The 14,146-nt window shown below is 36.2% G+C and overlaps 1 protein-coding gene and 3 long non-coding RNA genes across 5 annotated transcripts in view; 2 read left to right on the plus strand and 2 right to left on the minus strand.

Moving 5' to 3' along the window:
- Positions 1-1,313: 1,313 nt before the first annotated feature.
- Positions 1,314-3,319, plus strand: LOC137391272 (uncharacterized). The gene is made up of 4 exons (XR_010978110.1): positions 1,314-1,393; positions 2,008-2,169; positions 2,833-2,966; positions 3,180-3,319. It is a non-coding gene; the product is annotated as an uncharacterized lncRNA (long non-coding RNA).
- Positions 3,320-3,996: 677 nt separating this feature from the next.
- On the minus strand, positions 3,997-5,359 carry LOC137391273 (uncharacterized). Its single transcript, XR_010978111.1, has 3 exons — positions 5,164-5,359; positions 4,620-4,870; positions 3,997-4,136 (listed from the first exon to the last, which is right to left on the minus strand). It is a non-coding gene; the product is annotated as an uncharacterized lncRNA (long non-coding RNA).
- A 756-nt stretch (positions 5,360-6,115) lies between these two features.
- Positions 6,116-7,070, minus strand: LOC137392018 (uncharacterized). 2 transcript variants are annotated; one of them, XR_010978202.1, is made up of 3 exons: positions 6,919-7,070; positions 6,453-6,559; positions 6,116-6,238 (listed from the first exon to the last, which is right to left on the minus strand). It is a non-coding gene; the product is annotated as an uncharacterized lncRNA (long non-coding RNA). The 2 variants fall into 2 exon arrangements; XR_010978203.1 differs by having other exon boundaries at positions 6,145-6,235.
- Positions 7,071-7,981: 911 nt separating this feature from the next.
- The window catches only part of LOC137390673 (la-related protein 7-like), a 38,254-nt gene continuing 32,089 nt past the window's right edge, over positions 7,982-14,146 (plus strand). The window contains exon 1 of the mRNA XM_068076997.1: positions 7,982-8,089. The gene's annotated coding sequence lies outside the window, so the exon portion shown is untranslated. The remainder of the gene's footprint in view (positions 8,090-14,146) is intronic.

Genomic DNA, 14,146 nt, shown 5'->3' on the forward strand with positions numbered 1-14,146 from the left:
GTGCTCTGTTCCCTATATGCTTATAATAATAAGAATAACCTGACTCTTGCAATTTCCATATTATTTCTTGTTCAAATTCCACGAAAGGATAAAATATGTAAAAAGCAAGCTTGAGGATTGATATGAGTATTGTTTAAACAAAAAGTGGACAAATGAAAGGTCTGCGAAAATACTTATGCGTATCTATGACAACCAATTTCTAGTTAGGAAAACAGTGTATAATATACAAATGTTAAAATAGGTAAAGCTAGATAGTGAATGGTATTATTGGTCAGAGGATTGTAGGTGTAGTTTTAGTTGTTTTAAAATATTGCAGAGGAAGAGTTCTTAAATGGGTGCAGAGGATTTGCTTTTTGGTAGTTCTGAACTTACAAATAGAAAATGTATTTCAATATTTTTAGGTGTTCCAGTATTTTATGATCGTTCAGTTCCAACATTATTATGTTAGCTAGATCAATGATATACAGCCCCCAACACATGGGGGCTGTATATCATTGGCTAGACTATTCATTAGTTTGTTAGTTAGACTTTAGTTTTTATTTTTTTAGTGTTTGTTTTTTGTACACTGCTTTTTAGTTAGTTTACTTGCTGTGGTACCTTGTAGAAAACATGTTGTGAAATATGACTATCAGACCTGCCAACCCAAGAGTGGGGCAATGCGTGAGATTTGGTTTTGGGGCAATTGATGTATCAATGATAGTATATATAAAATTGTGGAAATTGGGGCAAAAATCTCACGCATTTTCATTTTTTCTTTGAGGTGACTGCGTGAGTCTCACGCCCAAAGCGTGAGAGTTGGCAGGTATGATGACTATTGATTACCACAATAAAGATTGTTAAAAAAATCGTGTTATAATAGATTCGGGATTTGCTTGGTAATGTTTTTTTATTGATAAAGCAATAAAAAGAACATTACCAATATATTTATGCTCATTAAAATTACAAAAGTTATCTATTTTAATCTAGTTGATAATTAAAATAAAAAACTTCGTAAAAGATGCCGCGGACGGCGAAGCAAGCGGATAAAGTACCAGGCACTACAAACGCATGAAATGGAAAAAGAGATATTAGTTGCCCCCTATAAAATCTGGACGTTTCGCTTCACCATGATTAGGTATACGTTCGTCAGCTCAAACAGTTTAACAAGTTTGACGACTATGTCAATGCCAACATTTTCGTATTTCGGAAAAATCTAGTTCCTATCCAAAAAGTCCTGCGATCGTGGTGCGCGATATACGGTATATACGGTAGAAGAATTTCCTATCCTAAAAGTCTCGCAACAACACGCTCAATCTCTCTCACTCCAATCCTGCGTGTAATTGATATAGGAAGTAATAAGTAACTGTAATTTATTCAGAATAGTGCACCATCCTCATTTTGCTACTAGCCCGAGGTGAGATAAGTAGTTAGTGAATGGAGCCTTGTTGTAAAATAATAAACCAGCACCAAGTCTGGCTTGCATACAGGCTAAACCATCCACAGAGGGAGAGCAGAAAGTTCAGCAACATTTGTTATTGAGCTTGGTGCTTTCCTTCTGTGATAGCTAGTTCATCTTGAGTGGTATTATTGTTTACTAGGTTTATTTATTTTAAGAATCATTATATGACGAAACATTTACGTCAACATCCCAAACACCCACCTTCTTTTTCCTTGTTAATATTATCGCTTTTTGTGTGGCAGACTGATTGTAGTGGCAAACTTTTGATCGTGACTGTGTAGACTTATTAGGACTAAAGGTTAACATAAATCTCAGTCAATCAATAATCAGTACAGGCCCAGGCAAAAGTAAGTGCAATGTAACAGTAATTATACTTTGCACAACATTACCCACTTAGTTTAAACGACTGCAGCTGTACCTTTTTCACTTGTCAGCATCACTCTTTAGAACAAGATTGCATTGGTCAGTAGATTTGCAATAGGGTTTGATGTTCGTTAGTAGTAGTCTGAGCCAAATACTGGTATTATTTCCTAAACTACTGTTACAGTACCCGTTCTGTTTGTTTACAGCTTGAAGACGGTGGTTACTCCATTACCATGTACACAGTAGGCTACATGCGCTCAGTACTTTAGATGGTCTTCAAGCACCCATAGAATAATATGAGCTGAGACACACGATGAAGTATGTGGTCGCAAAGCAAGACAAGAGCTTCACTGCTCTACTCAATGCCGGTACGCTCTTAACGTTCTGAAACTGGTTACTTACAGGCTTAAATGTGTATATATAAATATATTTATGTTATATATATTTATATATAAATATTGATAATAAATATAATTGAACATTATATATATTTATATATAAATATGTATAATGTTCAATTAGGCCTGCCTGGGCTAGCAGGGAGTCTGGAGTGACAGATTTTATTGCATGTATAACAAGCTTTCAGTTTTTGTTTAGTGATATTACACTAGGTTTTTCGGTTTAGTTACTAATAGGGCATGAATCCTTGAAAGACTACGCAATATATGAAGACCTCAATGGAAGAACGATCAATGTCACAATGATCAAGCATGAGATATAGCCATTTTAAAGTTTAAAAACTAGGACATTGATCAGTTTTGCAAAGAGGTAGTTTATTTTAAGTAGGGATATCCCTAGACCTGGATCATTTTTGCTGAAAGTTTGTCAGAGACTAAACTTTGTGACCAGAACTATCTAATGGAAAATAAACCGAGTATTTTGAGAAAATGTGACATTGATCTTTCTTTCGTTGAGGTCTTCATATATATATATATATATATATATATGTACGTATATACACGTATATTTATATATATAAACTTTTCTTCTGTTTGGTGTGCTATAATTTTTTCTATTTCATTAATCTTTAGAAAGTCTTGCAAAGAAGTCCAGGCGTTTCGTCAGAAAGATTCCGAGTGCGATTGTTGGTTCGAAGATAATACTATGCAAACATGGCTGAGATATCAACAGAAGGAAGAAGCAGCAATACAAAGACAAAGTACAAGTGAGTGACGGCGATATCTTTGTGTATAGGGCTGACGTACTGCACTCATGGTAGATGTCAATAGCAATGCTACTTTCCTACATGTATCAGGCTCGTCTGCTTTTTTCTTACCCAAATTATATTTTGTGGTTTCAGTGTAATCTTTTATCTGCTTCACTCAGTGATTTCATGCTTAGTTGGGTCATATAAAATATCTATCTAACTGTGTTGTAGAAAGAGATTAATTCTGATCATCCATCAGTGAGGAAACGGCGAAATCTGGTTCAGGATGCGATAAAGATGATTGCACTGACAGATTGACAATAAGTCAGAATTGTGCTCCTCAAAAGTTACAGAGGAGTCATTGTGGCCCATAGCCAAACGATAGGTTTAGTGAGCACATGGGACCCACGATATCATTATCAACAGCTAAATGTTTTTACTGTAGTGTCTACAACTTAACATTGTCTCTTTTTGTTTGTGCACACGCACAATATGCAAAACCAGTCGCTTTGAAATAGAATATGCATGTTAGGCCGTAATGTTACGCATCTAGCGTAACTGACGCAAGATCTTGTGTTATATCCACATTATCTTTGATATCAAAAGAAATGCTTTATTCACTACCTCACTCATAAAAAGTTCAAAATACATTATAAATTTAAATATCAATAAATCTATAAACAAGTATTCAAATATCTCTCAACATGTACATACTAGAAACACATAAAAACATTCCACCCTGATGGCTTGTGGTGCTAATTGGCCGTGGTGCTAATTGGCCATAATGAAAACAGAAAAAAGCATCTCTCTCGACATATAAATGAGACGTTACAAAATATAAATGAAAACAGTGGCTGTTGACACAAGCACGCTTCATCATGAGCGTATACATGTTTGTAAAACTTAAAACTAGTTCTTAGACTAGAACAAGTTTATACATATCTATACATATGCCATAGCGTTAATCTTGCATCATGTATGTAAATAAGTAAAAGCCTAACCTAGAGGATCACACCTTCTACATTGCTATTCATTATCCACAGCTCCAGTGAAGTGCTCCAAATCTGTAGGTATGATAATGATGCACCGACGATGAAACCATTCGTTGCAACTGTCACATAGTACCATCCCTCCGCCAGGCGCATCGAAATCGGTGTTGTCATGAGGTCTTCGACATGTGCAGAATAGCTAAAATGAACATAGGCTGGCTTGTTAACAGAAAGTATGGAAATCCAATCATAAATGTTTCTTTCATCATCATCGAAATATTTTTTCGGTGAATTGACCATTTACTATGAATAATAAAATGCCACCATCCAATGTGTTCCAACAAATGAAGAAGTTCTGGTATTTTCTCATTTCCCGCAAACTAAAACTCATAGCCGCAACTCAGACCAGATGTTAACTTTTCTTTAAACCAATGCATTGTGTATATAAAATTTTTGAAGAGCGAAAAGTTTGCAGAAAGTCTGTTTGAAACACCCCTTCCACTAAGTTTTAACGAGGAGAAAACCGTTTACTGGACGTTTTGCAGGATAATTGAAACACCCCCAGGTGTGTTTTGTGAACCCCAAGGTGTGTTTTATGAATTTTGTTATCGACACCAAGAGGTTTGTTGACATGCAAAAGAATTGTGTGATTATTCGCGTGGTTGTATCAATGATTTCTTACCTTGTCACGGATGGTGTGGGCCCGGGTCCGTCTGACCTTTGATGGCAGTTGTAATCGAGGGAACTGTGTCCATTCACCCTGCTGGAGGCATGTCACAACATGTGCCCTGAGTTTCTGCTGATCGAATGCAGTTTTGCAGAGATTAGTTCCAAATAAGGTTTCGACCAAGTACATAACTGCAAAGAGGCCACAATCGGTGGAGCCATTTTGTGCTTGAACTGATTCAACTGCCAATGCCAACTCCTCTAAGCCTTCAAAGAGACCATCGTAAAGTAGTGAAACATTTGTCCCGCACAAACTGTAGTGGTAGAATTGGCTTCTATGCAACAAAAACAGTGGCTAACATATGACATTCAATTTAGTGAAAGTATAAAGTACATATATAAAGCCTGGCTATTTTCAGCACAAATTAATTCGATCGTTAGCAAATACAAAAGAAAAATTATCGATTATGTGACTTTTAAGCATTGTCATAAAAATTCAATGCAAACACCCAATGAGAATCTCAGCTGTGGAATGAATACTACTGAAATTCAATACTAACATCATGGAAGAGAATGCAGAATGCATGTGATTGGCAATGTCACGATCTATAGGCCAATATCTTCTATTCGATCTGTCAGGAAGGGCATCATTGAACATGGTTTTAAGATACTCCAGTATATGTGGCCTCATCTTAGGTAGAAAGTTAACTCCTTGGGACACCATAAGATGAATGTGACACTTGATTCCGTCATCGACATTTTAAAGCACACCTGCTTGCTAAAAAGACTATATACAAGTGTGGGTGTCAGATAGAAAATAACTTGAGAAATGCGAAAATTTATTTATAACATATACAGACTGTGGGCACAATGTGTAATGGGGTACGTCTGTCTCTTTTCACCGATTCAATTGTATGGTGGAAAGGAGCAATCACACTTTGCTCAGCTTCTGTGATAACAATATACAGTTGCAGGGTTATTCTATTTTTTATGAAAGTCATACAAATATATCCAAAGACATTAATAGTAAAGATGATATTTTTAACATACTTTGCCAACTGGGTGATTTTGATGGCATTCCACTTTGAGTAGACTGAGTAAAAAGTACTCTAGCCTCAATGGCCAGGCATCCTTCATGCTCCTCAGCATCTTAGTCTTCTGTGTTCTGACAGAAGTGTTTTCAGACATCGGCTTCAACTTAGAAACAAATAATGGTTTTTGTTAGTATAAATGTTATCATTGATAACTGCATAAATGACACTGAACAGACCAAGGAGACAGATTAAGTGCTCAATATGACTAGCAAGTTTGGAAAAATTGGACGTTTATATAGTTGACGTAGGACAATACCTAGAATGTTGGTGTGACATCACGTAATTTATTTCAATGTTGGCATCGCTATCTAGGGTAGTGAATAGTTTTAAAAAAGGTTTATACTGGCATTGACGCGGTATTGACATTTGTTGACATAAATGTATTGACATAAATGTTGGACAACTTTGAAACACCAACCTGAAAAACAGGATATCTGACTATTCTCTTTATTGTCAATCTGACAGGGCAATCCATTTTTACCGTGTCCTGAACCAGATTTCGCTGTTTCCTCACTGATGGATGATCAGAATTAATCTCCTTCTACAACACAATTGGATAGATATTTTATATGACCCAACTAAGCAAGAACTCACTGAATGAAGCAAATACAAATATTACGCTGAAACAACAAATCATAATTTGGGTAGGAAAAAAGCAGATGAGTCTGATACATGTAGAAAAGTAGCATTGCTATTGACATCTACCATGAGTGCAGTACGTCAGCCCTATACACAAAGATATCGCCGTCACTCACTTGCGCTTTGTCTTTGTATTGCTGCTTCTTCCTTCTGTTGATATCTCAGCCATGTTTGCATAGTATTATCTTCAAAACGAAACGCCTGGACTTCTTTGCAAGACTTTCTGAAGATTAAGGAAATGGAAAAACTTATAGCACCCCAAACAGAAGCAAAGTTTATATATATATAAACTTATATGTATATGTATACATGTATATATATCTCTATATACTGCATAATCTTTCAAGGATTAATACGGTATTAGTAACTAAACTGAAAACCTAGTGTAATATCACTAAACAAAAACAAAAGGCTGATCAATCATGCTTGTTATACATGCAATAAAATCTATCACCCGAGACTCAATTCTAGCTCAGACAGGCCTGATTGAACGTTATATATATATTTTTTTTTTATATATATTTAGATATATATACATATTTAAGCCTGTAAGTAACGAGTTTCAGAGCGTTAAGAGCGTACCGGCATTGAGTGGAGCAGTGAAGCTCTTGTCTTGCTTTATGACCACATATTTCACCGTGTGTCTCAGCTCATGTTCTTTTATATATGTTTGAAGACCATCTAAATTGCTGAATGCACGTACCGTGTACATGATAATAGAGTAGCCACTGGTCTTTTAGCTGTAAACAAACAGAATGGGTATTGTAACAGTAGTTTAGGAAATAATACCGATATTTGGCTCAGACTACTACTAACAAACATCAAAGCCTATTGCATATGTACTGACCAATGCAATCTTGTTCTAAAGAGTGATGCTGACAAGTGAAAAAGGTACAGCTACAGTCGTTTAAAGTGGGTAATGTTGTGCAGGGTATCTGTTACATTGCATTTTGTTGCAAGTCAACCTTTAGCCTTTAGTCTTAATAAACCTGTGCAGTAATAATAATAAAGTACTCAGCTCAGGATGGTGGCAAAATGCTTATATAATTATATACTACTTAACAATATACCACTCAGTCAACAATACACCACTCCGAGTCCACAATACATCACTCTGAGTCGACAATACACCACTCTATCATCATATGTCAACGATACACCGCTGAAAGTCGACAATACACCACTGAAAGTGAACAATACATCACTCAAAGTGAACAATACACCGCTCAAAGTTAACAATACATCACTCAAAGTTAACAATACACTACTCAAAGTTAACGATACACCACTCAAAGCCGACAATACACCACTGAAAGTTAGCAATACACCACTCAAGGTCAACAATACACCACTCTATGTCAACAATACACCACTCAACGTTAACAATATACCACTCTTAATTAACAATGAAAATGATGCACTGTGTATTCCGAGTATTCTCAATAAATGATCATTAGTTATTACCTATTTGCTCATCAAGGTTCTAGCGGAATGGCAACGAGAACGAATTTCGCGGGTTGTAGCGAGTTAATGGGAAATGAGACTTTTAGGATAGGAACGGAAATTTTTCTACCCTATATGCCGTATACCGTGGCTCTCCCCTAGGACTATTTGGATAGGAACTAGATTTTTCCTTGCTGTTTCTGTTACACGCGCGCCTTCGTTTGCCTTTCCTGTTCTCATTTGCTCAGTTTCATGGTAGATGTTCCTTTCATAAAATCGTTTAATTTAATACTGCTAACAGACTGTAAATGTTAGTATTTAGTACTGTTATTCTACCTTTTTGCAAAATGTGTTGTTTAATGTATTGCTATTAAAATATCAACTGTCGACATCTTACATCTTCTTTAATACACAAACACACTAGAGTAGGAACATACGGTGCGCCCACGAGTACTCTGAGCTTTGTGATAGGCGACGGTGAGAATGCTATATTACAAAGAATCACACCGTCTCATGCACATTTAAAAATGCTTTCAATCGAAAATACACCTCAAATAACCTACAATCCAAAAATTTTACCAACTCAAACACCCACCTCTCTCTTCTCACCGTCGCCTATCGCAATGTTCGGAGTACCTGTGGGTGTGTCTCATAAAATTTCAATCGTTTATTAGTCTTGGCGTTTTGACTAAGGTTTTGAACGCGTAGGCAGGTTAAACGTGATAGCTCTGTGTGTTGAAGGAATCTTAAGATACCAAGTATAGATGTGGGTTTGTGATAGTGTATAGCATAAAGGTTTTGTGTTGCCACTTTTACAAGCTCGTCGTAAACTCGAATAAATTACTCAGTGCGCTTTGAGTTTCATAAAGCTATTTGTTAAGCTGATGATTACAGTATAGAAACATGTAACAGCTCACAAGCAAGCACAAATGGGCTCTGCCTTTTCTCGTCTTGTCTGTGCTTTTTGTACGATTCTTCGCTAGGCGGCCCTGCTTCCTTATGTATGATCTGTGCCAAGTTGGCCCGAGTCAGGCTGGTTTTTTTGTGCCGAGTTTGTCTTAGCTGGGTCGAGGTTTCGTCTTTCACACTGGGAAGTTGGTACAATATGCAGATCCTTTGGCATATATTGTTGTTAGATCCTTCTTTGATGCTGCTTTTAGTGGGGACCATGTTGGCTAGTTAGACTTGCATTAAGGTGCGCGCACACTAAAAGCGAATAAGGCGAAGCTGTAGTGGCCGAGGCGTCAAACGAATGTCACTTCAAAGCACACTTGTTGCGATATCGTCAGAGCGATTTTATGACCTATGACCTATCGAAAATGAATAACAAATCACAGATGAGACCTTGTTTTGCTGCGTGCCAACTTTCTGGTAAATCCCGAAAACTGCAAATATGGAAGAGTTAGCCGCTATTGCGTTTGGCTACGTTTATATAAAAAGGAAACAAAAGCGAAAAAAGACGATACTGGGTGTATCCAACGCTATTGAGAAGATATACTGAGGGTGCTTGGACTTTATTAATGAAAAAATTTCGTGAAAATACCCCGAAAACATAAAGAATGTTGGAGAGTTTCTGTAGAGTCATTTGACCATATATTAGGAATAATAAGGCCACACATCGATAAACAAGACACCAAGCTTAGAAAAGCCATTTTATCAGATCAACGATTGTGTGTGACGCTGACTTTTTTGGCAACTGGGGACTCGTTCAAAACTCTGGCAAATCGATTCAGAATGGGACAGTCGACAGTTCGCAGTATTATATACGAGACATCTCAAGTCATATGGGTTGCTTTGAAAGATTTATACCTCAAAACGCCAAGTACTGAAGAAGAGTGGTTTCATATAGCTAAAGGGTGATTATAATTATTATATTTAAATAAACTTGAGTTTATTTATTTGCTTAGTATTTGCTTAGTATTTTATTTGTTATTGTATTCTTATTTTTATTAATTATTATTATTTGATATCTTTTACCAAATAATAATAATTATAATAAATAATAATGTTGTAAATACTTAATATCATGCTCTTGTTCACGCAACATTGTTACATGAATACTACTCTCAGTCAACATCTATTATTATTCTCTGTAACTATTCATTTAGATTTGAGAAGAATTGGAATTTTCCAAATTGCATAGGTGCTGTGGTCAGAAAACACTGTGCAATCCAGGCTCCGGCAAATTCCGGTTCTGAATGTTTCAACTGCAAGAAACATTTCAGGTATTTAATTCTAAAACATATTACATGGACTAATCATTGTTGACAATCGATGTGCAATGTTACAAAATATGCACTAAAATTGTCTAAATTTTTGTAATTAATGTTATGGCTGGTTGTTTGTTTGCAGTATTGTCCTTATGGCCATGTGTGATGCGTCATACCATTTCACATATGTGGATGTTGGTACCTCTGGTCGGTGGTCTGATGGTGAGACTTTCGATAATTGCTCATTAAAACATGCAATTGCTACTGGTAACATAAATGTTCCAAATGATTGTCCACTAACAGGTTAATTAATCATCTATTTACTTATCCTAGAAAAAAGTATTAGTGTTCATCATTCCAGATGTATAACTAGTTACAGCGAAAGAGCTTAAAATCTATGAAATACATGCAATGTGACGCTGCTACTAACACCACCATTATCAATATTAATTGATGTGTCAGTTGAAATATGCAGTACGCAATGATGTACATCTTGCTGTTGTCACATCCACCATATTATATTCTATATTGCTAATGAAAGTCTTCAGTTCTTTGACTGATTGATTAAATTGTAGGTACAGAAAATTTCAACATGCCGTTTGTTTTTGTTGGTGACGAAGCGTTTCCATTGAAGAACTGGCTGATGAGACCTTATCCTGGACGTTCATTAGACACATTTGGGAAGCGCATTTATAATTACTGACTCTCAAGAGCTCGGAGAACCATTGAAAATACCTTTGGGATTATGGTGTCTAGGTGGCGTTGTCTCCGTCGTACCTTACCAATGACAGCAGAACATGCACAAATTGTAGTTTTGGCGTACTGTGTCCTGCACAATTATATGCGCACAGAATGCTGTTCGAGTTACACCCCCCCCCCCTCCCCCCCCCCCCCCCCCCAGGTGCCTGTGATGTCATTGGCAATGTTGCCGGAACAATCGTTGACGGAACATGGAGAGCTGAAGGATATGGAATTCTTGGTGATGTTGCACCTGCTACAGCCAGAAACCCTACTTTATCTGCTACTACAACTAGAGAACATTTTACAAATTACTTTAGTACTCCAGGAGCATTAGAATGGCAAGAATGCTACATTCGTCGAACTAATTGAAATCTAATTTTGATTGGTATATTATTAAGTATTTACACCATGTGGTCACAGTGTATATTTTGCATACAAAAAAATATGTAACTAGCAATTTTAATTCGTTATGTGAAATTTAGAATTTATATTATGTATACACTTATTTAAAAATAGATTATGTACTTTTCTTGTATTGTTAAGTTGCATCCAAGTATACATGACAAGTGTGGGCGTGTCCATAAATAATAATTTGACATTTAGAGTTATTTGATGCCACTAAACATGCACATTTGCTCCCATTATAAAATTCTTTAAATTAATTGATGCAGTCAGTACCTTCTTGGCTTCCAGATAATATAAAGTTTACTGCTTGCAAAATAGTAGTTCCGGAGCTATAAAGTGCAACATGCGTAAATGATGGGACATCACAAATGTCCCATCATTTTGCAAGCAGTAAATTTTATATTATCTGAAAGCCAAGAAAGTACTGCATCAATTAATTTAAAGAATTTTATAATGGGAGCAAATGTGCATGTTTAGTGGCATCAAATAACTCTAAATGTAAAATTATTATTAATGGATACGCCCACACTTGTCATGTATACTTGGATACAACTTAACAATACAATTACATGAAATCTACATTATTGAATTATTTAAAAGATCTTGAGCACAGAGCATAAACTGGCTTATTCTGGCGTTATGTTATAATGTCTTGTGCAAGCTTGTTATGCGTGAGCCAAATCGAGCTTTGAACATTACTTCTCTAATGTCTTTCATCATAAGTTGCCTTTCAAAATCATCTTTGATGGCTCTACATTGCTCCGCTACCTCCTTTTCAAAACGACTGCAGTCATCGTCGACTCCTGCGACTCTTTGAGCCTGTAATTGGTCCCACCTGTAATTCCACAGAGCGGCATGTAAACGCTGCACGGTGTAATTATACAAGGTAATATTTTATAAAAATGCTGCAAGTACACATGTGTCCTACTGCATAATAGGCTTACTTACCTAGCAAAAAATTCAATTTCAAACTTTTCTTCAACTTTCTCTTTCTTTGCTTTTTTTTGGTGGTAATGTGCTGAGACATGAATCAGGATCACTGATGTGGCTCATTGATGTTGAGGGAGTAGATGGAGGCTCTACATGCCCTATGCTTTCTGCATCAAAAACTTCCGGTGTTGCAGATGGGCCCGGATTAATAGTATCTATAGCTTCTAATGAGCTTACTGATATGAAATAGTATAACATGATTCATTGCATATCTATATCTTGTCAATAAGTTAGGAAATTTTAATTGATATTAGTTAGACTAATACTTTGGTTTTTAGTAAATTAGTACCTTTGCCTTGCCAAGTATGGCTCCGACCATGTCAAATAGTCCCACCACACCCATCTTGCAGTGGTCTTGTCAGCTCCAGCTCCCAATGGTTGCTTCCGCTTGCTGCGTTTTCTGACATAGCTTTCCCTTAAATTTTTGAATTTTTTTTGCATCATTTCTATTTAGGCATAAAGATTAGTGTAAGACAATAGGCTCTAGAGTGCACATTGGTATATGTCAAGACCAGTAATAGCAGTGGCAGTAGAGTATTCAATCAATGCAGGAAAAAGAAGCAGTAGGCAAGTAGGATAGCATAATGTAATAGCACTACTACAACTGTGTACTGAATTCGCAATGCAAATGTTATTGTACATGTATTTATATTGTAATTATGAAAAAACAAAAATACAGTACACAGTTTTTATTAATAAAGTTATGTTATCAGTGATGTAGTGATAGTGATCAGGCCTGCCAACTCTCACGGATTGGGCGTGAGACTCACGCGAACCTCCCAAAGAAAAATGAAAATATGTGAGATTTTTGCCCCAATTTCCACAATTTTACACATACTATCATTGACACATCAATTGCCCCAAAACCAAATCTCAAGCATTGCCCCACTCTTGGGTTAGCAGACCTGATAGTGATGTTATTTGCATTAATTCAACTTTGAATTAAAATATTCGAATTATTATTAAGATTTATTTACTTACCAGCTAGCTTCAACTCTTTTGCGATTTCTCGCCAGTTATTCCTCTTAATTTCTTCGTTTTTATAATTTTTGTTTTTTTAAATTATAGAGGCATGGCCTCTCTCTGACTAGTACAATAAGTTGTTCTTCCATAACTTATTACGCTACTATTATTAATAATTCAGTTAATTATTATTAAGTATTATTTTTAATAAGTATAAGTAAGTATTATTATTAATAAGTATACACTAGTATTTAAAACGACCACGCTTGTAGTTTTCGCAGTGTATGACCTTGGAACAGCCAATAGCGTGCAAGAGGTCGCGCCCAAAATCAAACATGTTCGAACGCTCTGAAAATGCCGCAATCTTGTCGCTGCGGTTGACGCTTTGTCGCATTGCTTCAATTTCACGTGATAATTTCTCTAGTGTGCGCGCACCTTTAGTTCATCTTTTGAGCTGGGTAAAGTGTTATGATTAAGGTGGTAGGAAGAGAGCACGTTGCAAGAGTGCATGTTTTGTTTTTTCATATCTCAGCAATTGTGTCAAGTTAAAACATTTCATAGGCAGTAGTAATACATTCCTTCCATTATATTTGAAATGAATTTGATGGCTTTGCACATGTCAGTGTCTTGAATCAGTTTATGTGTTTGCCCCTACTGAAGCTGCATATTCCACATGTAGTCTGCACAAGCTTTTGTATGCTAGTAAGCACTCTTTCTCTGGAGCATAGTGCAGAGCACCCTTTATCTGACATAGCTGGTATTTAGATGCTTTTTGTTGGATATATAAGTTAAACTCTTGATCAGATTGTAGTATACCTCCAAGATATTTGAAATAGTGAAATAAAAGCTTAAGTCCTTTAAAAATTGGGCCTTTTGATTAATTAGGAAAGGATTGAATGTAACAAAGAATTACGGTATTAGTATGGCAGCAAGTCTGCAAGAAACTTTCATGTTGTTGTCTTTTGTTGACATTCATTTTTTCTGAATATAGCTCGATCAATCTGGGCCAAACGATTAGGAATGTATAGTAAGATATATCAGAAACTACCACTTTAAAA

The sequence above is a fragment of the Watersipora subatra genome, chromosome 3 (genome assembly GCF_963576615.1).
Source record: "Watersipora subatra chromosome 3, tzWatSuba1.1, whole genome shotgun sequence".
Classification (NCBI taxonomy): domain Eukaryota; kingdom Metazoa; phylum Bryozoa; class Gymnolaemata; order Cheilostomatida; family Watersiporidae; genus Watersipora; species Watersipora subatra.